Consider the following 8,270-nt stretch of genomic DNA (forward strand, 5'->3'; position numbering starts at 1 on the left):
GCCCTTGCAACCGCCAGGACGTGTGCAGGAAACTTGCGGGACGACGCGAGGTGCCAGGGTCCACTAAGCGGCCTTGGGAGCCTCCCGGCTCTTCGTGTTGCTTAACCACTGCTCGCCGGTGAGTTTTGGCAGGCAACACATTCTGGCACGCCCGGTGGGACAATCTTCGACAACATCCACGTCGACACCTGCGTCCGAGATGGCGGACGAACCGATCAAGTACGAGGATCTCCCTGCGGAGCACAAGAAGAAATACGATGAGCTGAAGGCCATCTGTGAAGCCGAACTCATCGGCTCCTTTGAGAAGACCCGGTCGCACGGCATCAGGTTTAAAGGATTCACTCCCCAAGGCATACTTGATGGTTTGGATCTGTCTCTCCCTTCGGAGGAACGTACCAGAGCCCTGCGTCAGGAAATCAACTACGTTGTAGCTCATTCGCTGCATCGGCATTCCGAGAGCCTGGTGAACACTTTGGAGCGCATCGCGCTTCATGTGGTCCAAGAAATCATGAAGCATCAGTACTCCCCCTCAGGGCCGGTGCTAGGGACTCACCAGGGAGAGATGCAACTCCACACCAGGCCACCATTGCCGTACGCGATGGCAGCTCCACAGCAACAAGGTTCACCAGCATACGTTGTCTACAAGGTTGGAGGTGATCCTGGCGACTATCAATTCTTATATGAGCCGCCCAAGGAGATCCCACATGGATACGTGTGCACATACGTGCCGGACTGCAATAACTGGACGCAAGCGATCCAGACTCCAACAGGAGGGATTGCCGGAGCAGGAGCAATTGTTACGGCAGGAGGGATGGCTGCAGCAGCAGGGACTGTGGGAGCAGACGCTGAGAAACAAGCGTGGCTAGCTAAATACGCCACTGCACCAAGTCATGAAAGCTCAACTGCTACAGCTTCCACCGTGGACCAGATCAGTGCAGTCTTGAGAGACCAGTTCGGCATTCTGCCGAAGAAGAAAATAATCGGCTATTCCAAGCCGTACCCCAACGAGTTTGACCTGATCCCGCTGCCACCTAAGTATCGGCTCCCTGACTTCACAAAATTCAGTGGATCAGAAGGATCTAGCTCCATCGAGCACGTGAGCCGATACTTGGCCCAGCTAGGCATGGTTTCAGCATCGGATCAGCTGCGGGTGAGGTTTTTCGCGCAATCTCTCACCGGTCCAGCTTTTGGGTGGTACACCTCGTTGCAGCCAAATTCAGTTCGATCATGGAAGCAGCTGGAAGAGCAGTTTCACACGCAATATCATTCAGAAGCCACTGAAGCTGGCATTGCCGATCTGACCCAGGTTCAGCAAAGGCGAGGAGAGACAGTGTCTGAATACATTCAGCGTTTCAGAACTGTCAAGAACCGATGTTATTCGGTTCATTTGTCTGAGAAAGAAGCAGTCGAGCTGGCCGTGGCAGGCCTCGCAGCGCCACTCAAGGATCTGACGTTCCAAGTGGAGTACAATTCGTTGGCGCACATGGTCCAGAGACTAACTTTGTATGAACAACGCCACCCAGAATTGTACCAAGACAAGTACAAGCGCACGATAGGCCTGGTCGATGCTAATGAGGATGAAGATTCTTCGGAAGATCAGGAAGTCGCGGTGGCTGAATGGGCTCGGACGGCAGTACCTGTGTCCTGCAAATGGGTGAATCAACCAGGGCCGCCAAGAGGGTTTGACTTTGATTTGAGCAAAGCTGAGCAGATTTTTGATTTGCTGCTGAAGGAGAAACAGTTGAAGTTACCCGAAGGCCACAAAATCCCTACGTCACAAGAGATGAACGGTAGGCCATACTGCAAATGGCATCACACGTTCACTCACGCCACCAACGACTGCAAAGTATTGCGCGCACAGATTCAAATGGCGATAGAATCAGGCCGATTAACTTTCGGACAATTTGCCATGAAGGTTGACACACGTCCGTTTCCTGGCGTCAACATGGTGGATCTTAGCCACTCCATCGGGCGCGAGCCAGAGTTTTCTTTTGATGTCAACATGGCAGGGCTTGTGAATCGCCATGGCAAAGAGAAAGCAGAGAGCAGCCACTCCCATGGCAAGGATAAAGAGGAGGCCGATCCACGCGACCGGCCCCATGATGATGATAGACGGTACCTAACCGAGGAGGAAGTGAGAAGCGTGCGGTATCAACGTCCACTCTCCGCGCATCTCCTTAACAAATATGGACAGCAGTATGACCGACGTCGGCGCTACGACGTAGATGATGAGAGATATCGTCGGTCTGATGTAGAGGACAGGAGGTACCGTCGACGTGATAAAAACAACAACGGGTACGAGCGTCACGCTAGAGGGAGGTCAAGGGAGCAAGATGACATGGATAGGCATTGGGACTGTCCTTTCTTTAAACATTGCTGGGACTCAGGAATGAGCCGATTGCCAACAATCGAGAACTGCCCAGAATGCAGACAGCAAAGGAAGAGGACAAAAGAGGTTTCAGTGTTCAAGCGTCTAGGGCCTGTCCCACCTCAGGACAAACGAGCTGGGTCATCTCAAGAGGAAGACTTTGAGGAGTCAGAAGGTGAAGAAGATAGGTGTCACCGGCCAAGGTGGTGCCCTGACGGACTCAGCCATTCTCAGAAGCGTAGGGTGCAACGGCTACGAAACCTGGAGGAAGCCGAGGCACAGTACCTGTACACGTTGAGGAAAGCACGGCCCGATCTGGCCGTGAAAATTCAGCAAACATTGGAAACGGAGGCGCGCCCACTGAAGAAAGTGTGGCGCCCTAAACAGACAAAAGCCGACGCAGAGGCATCGGCTGATACAAACATGGTGTTCATACTCCCGTCAGAGTTTCGCGCTCCAAACGACGAGGAAGTATCAGTGGCTCAATTCGACTGCGGTCCACGACCAATTGTCTTCGAGAAGCCACGAGATAGAAGCTACAGGCATCTGAAGGCCCTATACCTGAGAGGTTATATCAATGGGCAGCCTGTCAGCAAGATGTTGGTTGACACCGGAGCGGCAGTCAACATAATGCCGTATTCCATGCTACGACGTTTGGGACACTCCAGTGATGATCTGATCAAGACCAACGTCACATTAAGCGATTTCAACGGCCAAGCATCAGAAGCAAAAGGTGTTCTGAATGTAGATCTTACTGTAGGCCGGAAAACCATACCTACCACGTTCTTCATCGTCGACAGTAAAAGCAATTACGCTGTCCTACTAGGAAGGGATTGGATTCACGCTAACTGTTGCATTCCATCCACAATGCACCAATGCATCATACAGTGGGATGGAGATGAAGTGGAGGTCGTTCAGGCAGATGACTCGATCGAGATATCACTAGCTGCCATGAATATTTGGGAGGCAGATGACCAAGAGCCGCTCTCTGGAATCAGTTTGGAAGGCTGTGAGCGCATCGAAGCTTCTAAAAATGGGGTGAGGCTGGTCTTATCTACCGGCCTGACAGAGTAGCAAGGTCCAAGATAATGGACGTACGTGGCGAGGCCGATCCCAGCGATCGGCCCCAAAAAATGGAAAGCAAAAATTTCATCTCAAGCATGTCACGTAGCTACAGTAAGAGATCAAGACGTGGTAAAGCTTCACTAAGCATTGCAAATGAAGAAGGAGGCCGATTCCAGCAATCGGCCAAAATTATCCTCGACATACGTATTTGCCTGGGTTCAGCATTGATCTAGCAAGGAATGCCTGAAGAGCCGATACCCTCAATTACTTGAAAGAATCGGCTCGGGGGGCACTTAGATGGATAAGACACGAGGATACGAAGTTTGAAGTGGCTGTCCAATGCCCAGCAGCCCAAGATATATTCTTTGATGATGATGGGTATTGAAGTGTGGGGGCCGATGCATAAATCGGCCGTAAAAAATTGAATTTTTTTAAGCACAGCCGATGTTTGCGCATCGACTCTAGTACAATTATGACTTTCTGTTTCCTGGAGGGAATAAACAGTGAGAGCTTCCTCAGCGACAATGAGCCGATTTGGTGACCAGAACCTTCTCTTCGGGGACTCCCAACCATTTGTCAGTTAAGCCATTGGTGTTTCACCTTCAATATCGGCTTTCAACGGAAGAAAAGGTGATTGGGGGTAGCAGGTTTGCTCAGATTTGCTCAGGTGCCATTGGTGTTTCACCTTCAATATCGGCTTTCAACGGAAGAAAAGGTGATTGGGGGTAGCAGGTTTGCTCAGATTTGCTCAGGTTCAGGTCCATTGGTCTGAATTGTATGTCCTCACCGCCGTTCTCGCCTTGGCTGAGGCTCGGGGGGCAGCTGATTTGGTAGGCACTCTGTCTTGGGAAGCCGATCGGAGTGTCATCGGCTGACCCTGCATCATAAGTTTCTGCGGAAGTGGTGGGCTGTTGCAGGAGAAGATCACCAGAGTTGTTGGAAAGGGACCATAGCATGGGCATTAGGTGATATTGCCCTTGGGACCGCTGCAGTTGCAAACCTGCACGATCGACACCTGAGGATCATATGGCCGTGGGCTGGATTTGTTCAAACGGTGATTTGGGGATCGGAGTTTTGCTCCTTCAGATAGGTTGCAGGTCACCATTTGAGAGACGATAGAGTTGGCCTTGCTCGCGTTTTATGGCAAGGGTCGATGCTCTGCCATCGGCTCTTAATGTGTCGACTCGCTTTAATCGGCAAAGTGTGAAAAGGGACAGAATCGGCTGAGAAATGTCTTCTTCATTAATAAGGGAGGATTTTTACAATGAAAAGCCGATTGCTCAAGAAAGGAAGAACAAAAGAAGAGCCGATTGCTCAGGGACTACTAATCCTACATTGCTAATCCTCGCTAGCATCATCATCGGCATCGGAGTTGCCGTCGGTGCTACTTCCGGAGAAGTCCTCGTCGCTGCTGCCCCAGCCTTCGGCCGGAGCTTCTTCTTCCTCGTCATCATCATCATCCTCGCTGTCCGCCCAAGTGCGGAAGCGCTTCGTCGGCGGATACCCAGCGGAAGAGGAGGAATCATCCTCCTCCTCTTCTTCTCCTTCCTCGTCATCATCATCGTCCTCGCTGTCCGCCCACATGCGGGAGCGCTTCGTCGGCGGGCACCTGGCGGAGGAGGGGGCCTCTTTCTTCTCTACTTCTTCTTCGTTCTCCTCCTTGTCGGAGGAGATGGGGTTCGCCCCGGAGTGGAGGTCGTCTTCACTTTTGCTCTTCGGCAAAGATTGGAGGGAGAGGCCTGAGGAGGTAGAAGAAGAGGAAGACATTGCTACAGGGGAAGAGGGTTTTTTGGGTGCTGGTGGACATAACAGAGCAAGGGGATGAAGTGGCGAACCGTTCGGCACAGATAAATAAAGGGGTTGTAGTGGAGATTTAATGACATGACGGTTCTCGAGGACATGATGCCAAATCTGTCAATGCACGCGGAGAAGCTGAGGGGGCGAGGCGTCATGATGAAGAATACTACGACGGTTCTGCTCTGCCACGACATGACCCTTCGAAGGAAAGACAGAGTGGTTTTGAAATTATCATTACCAAAACCAGGGGGCATGTGTTATCACCAGATTTTGGCCAAATCAGGAGATAGGCCGTAAGTGAGATGGGCTTGAAGGATATACGCGTAGAGGATCTCTGAAGCGGCCTTGCACGAGAGTTTGGGCTAAATTGCCCGTGTATCTGTATTTTATTAGATCGTGTTTAGAATTAAAAGGTAGAGTTTGGCCCGTGCACGGTTGTGTGCACGCCTGAATTAGAAAGTCCCCCGGACTATAAATATGTATCTAGGGTTTATGAAATAAACAATAATCACGTTCACAACAAACACAAACCAGGCGCATCGCCACCCCTTCTTTCGAGGGTTTCCTTCCGGGTAAGCATCATGCTGCCTAGATCGCATCTTGCGATCTAGGCAGTACACGTTTATTCGTCTACCTTGTGCTACTCGTGCTGAAGCGTTGTTGATGGCGAGTAGCACTACCTATCTTAGGTGTTTTGGGGCTTGCATTGATGCTTTTCTTATGCATATCTGCTTAGCAATGCCGTCCCTTGACACCTAGCTGCCCTTACGCCTATCTGGGCGTAAGGGCAGCATCTTGCTTGTTCGTGGCTTAGTAGATCCGATCTGTTATAGTTGTTCCTTATTCTTCAAGAATTAGTTTAATATCTGTATGATTAGGCCTTATGCTGGGGTTGGACGATCCGGTAGTGCGTTAGATGTTGTTTACCGTTCCTATAAGGGATGTTCCGGGAATTGACGTAATGTTGGTTTTTAGGCCTCTTCTAGGGGTAGTTTGCATCATCTTTCGTATCTGCTAGGCCCAACTACGCGTAGGATGTTCCGGTTATGCGGTGAAAACCCTAAACTGTCGTAGATTGGTTTAGCTTTGTTTTGATCAAGCAGGATCCCCATGTCATTGCAAATCCAAATATGGAACCATGGGGCGATCGGCTCTTTGAGCCGATCCACAGGGCAACCTGAGAGCCGATAGGGCTCGTATTTAATGTTTACGTGTCTACCATGCAGGAACAATCGAAGCAATCTAACACCTTCCTGATCGGGTCTAGGTCAGGTGGCACGCCCTTGCAACCGCCAGGACGTGTGCAGGAAACTTGCGGGACGACGCGAGGTGCCAGGGTCCACTAAGCGGCCTTGGGAGCCTCCCGGCTCTTCGTGTTGCTTAATCACTGCTCGCCGGTGAGTTTTGGCAGGCAACACTTATACATAACACATATGCTTTATTACTACCGTTGACAAAATTGTTTCTATGTTTTCAAAATAAAAGCTCTAGCACAAAAATAGTAATCAATGCTTTCCTCTGCGAAGGACCTATCTTTTACTTTATGTTGAGTCAGTTTACCTACTTCTTTCTATCTTAGAAGCAAACACTTGTGTCAACTGTGTGCATTGATTCCTATATATTTGCTTATTTGCATTCATCATATTACTTTATGTTGACAATTATCCATGAGATATACATGTTGAAGTTGAAAGCAACTGCTGAAATTTATATCTTCCTTTGTGTTGCTTCAAAGCTTTCTACTAAGAATTTATTGCTTTATGAGTTAACTCTTATGCAAGTCTCATTGATGCTTGTCTTGAAAGTACTATTCATGAAAAGTCTTTGCTATATGATTCAGTTGTTTAATCATTGTCTTTACCATTGCTTTGAATCACTTCATTCATCTCATATGCTTTACAATAGTATTGATCAAGATCATGTTGGTAGCATGTCACTTAAGAAATTATCCTTGTTATCGTTTACCTACTCGAGGGCGAGTAGGAACTAAGCTTGGGGATGCTGATACGTCTCCAACGTATCGATAATTTCTTATGTTCCATGCTTGTTTTATGACAATACCTACATGTTTTATATACATTTTATGTCATTATTATGCATTTTCCGGAACTAACCTATTGACGAGATGCCGAAGTGCCAGTTCCTGTTTTCTGCTGTTTTTGGTTTCAGAAATCCTAGTAAGGAAATATTCTCGGAATTGGACGAAATCAACGCCCAGGGTCTTATTTTTCCATGAAGCTTCCAGAAGACCGAAAGGATAACGAAGTGGGGCGACGAGGCGCCGCCACACCAGGGCCGCGCGGCCAGGGCTGGGCCCGCGCCGCCCTAGCGTGTGGGGCCCTCATGCCTCCACCGACCTTACCCTTCCGCCTACTTAAAGCCTCCGTCGCGAAAACCCTACACGGAAAAGCCACGATACGAGAAAAGTTCCAGAGCCGCCGCCATCGCGAAGCCAAGATTCTGGGGACATAAGTCTATGTTCCGGCACGCCGCCGGGACGGGGAATTGCCCCCGGAAGGCATCTCCATCGACACCACCGCCATCTCCATCACCGCTGCTGTCTCCTATGATGAGGAGGGAGTAATTCTCCCCCGAGGCTGAGGGCTCTACCGTAGCTATGTGGTTCATCTCTCTCTTTGTGATCTAGTTGAATATCATCTATGTGTTACTCTGATGATGTTATTAAAGTAGTCTATTCCTCCTCCATGATGTAATGTTGACAGTGTGTGCATCATGAAGTACTTGGTATAGGTTATGATTGTGATCTCTTGTAGATTATGAAGTTAACTATTACTATGATAGTATTGATGCGATCTATTCCCCCTTTCATAGTATGATGGTGACAATGTGCATGCTATGTTAGTACTCGGTATAATTGCATTGGTTTATCTTGCACTCTAAGGTTATTTAAATATGAACATCGAATGTTGTGGAGCTTGTTAACTCCGGCATTGAGGTGCTCTTGTAGCCCTACACAATTAGTGGTGTTCATCATCCAACAAGAGAGTGTAGAGTGGTTTTATTATGTGATCAATGTTGA

Source organism: Lolium perenne, chromosome 7 (genome assembly GCF_019359855.2).
Source record: "Lolium perenne isolate Kyuss_39 chromosome 7, Kyuss_2.0, whole genome shotgun sequence".
NCBI lineage: Eukaryota > Viridiplantae > Streptophyta > Magnoliopsida > Poales > Poaceae > Lolium > Lolium perenne.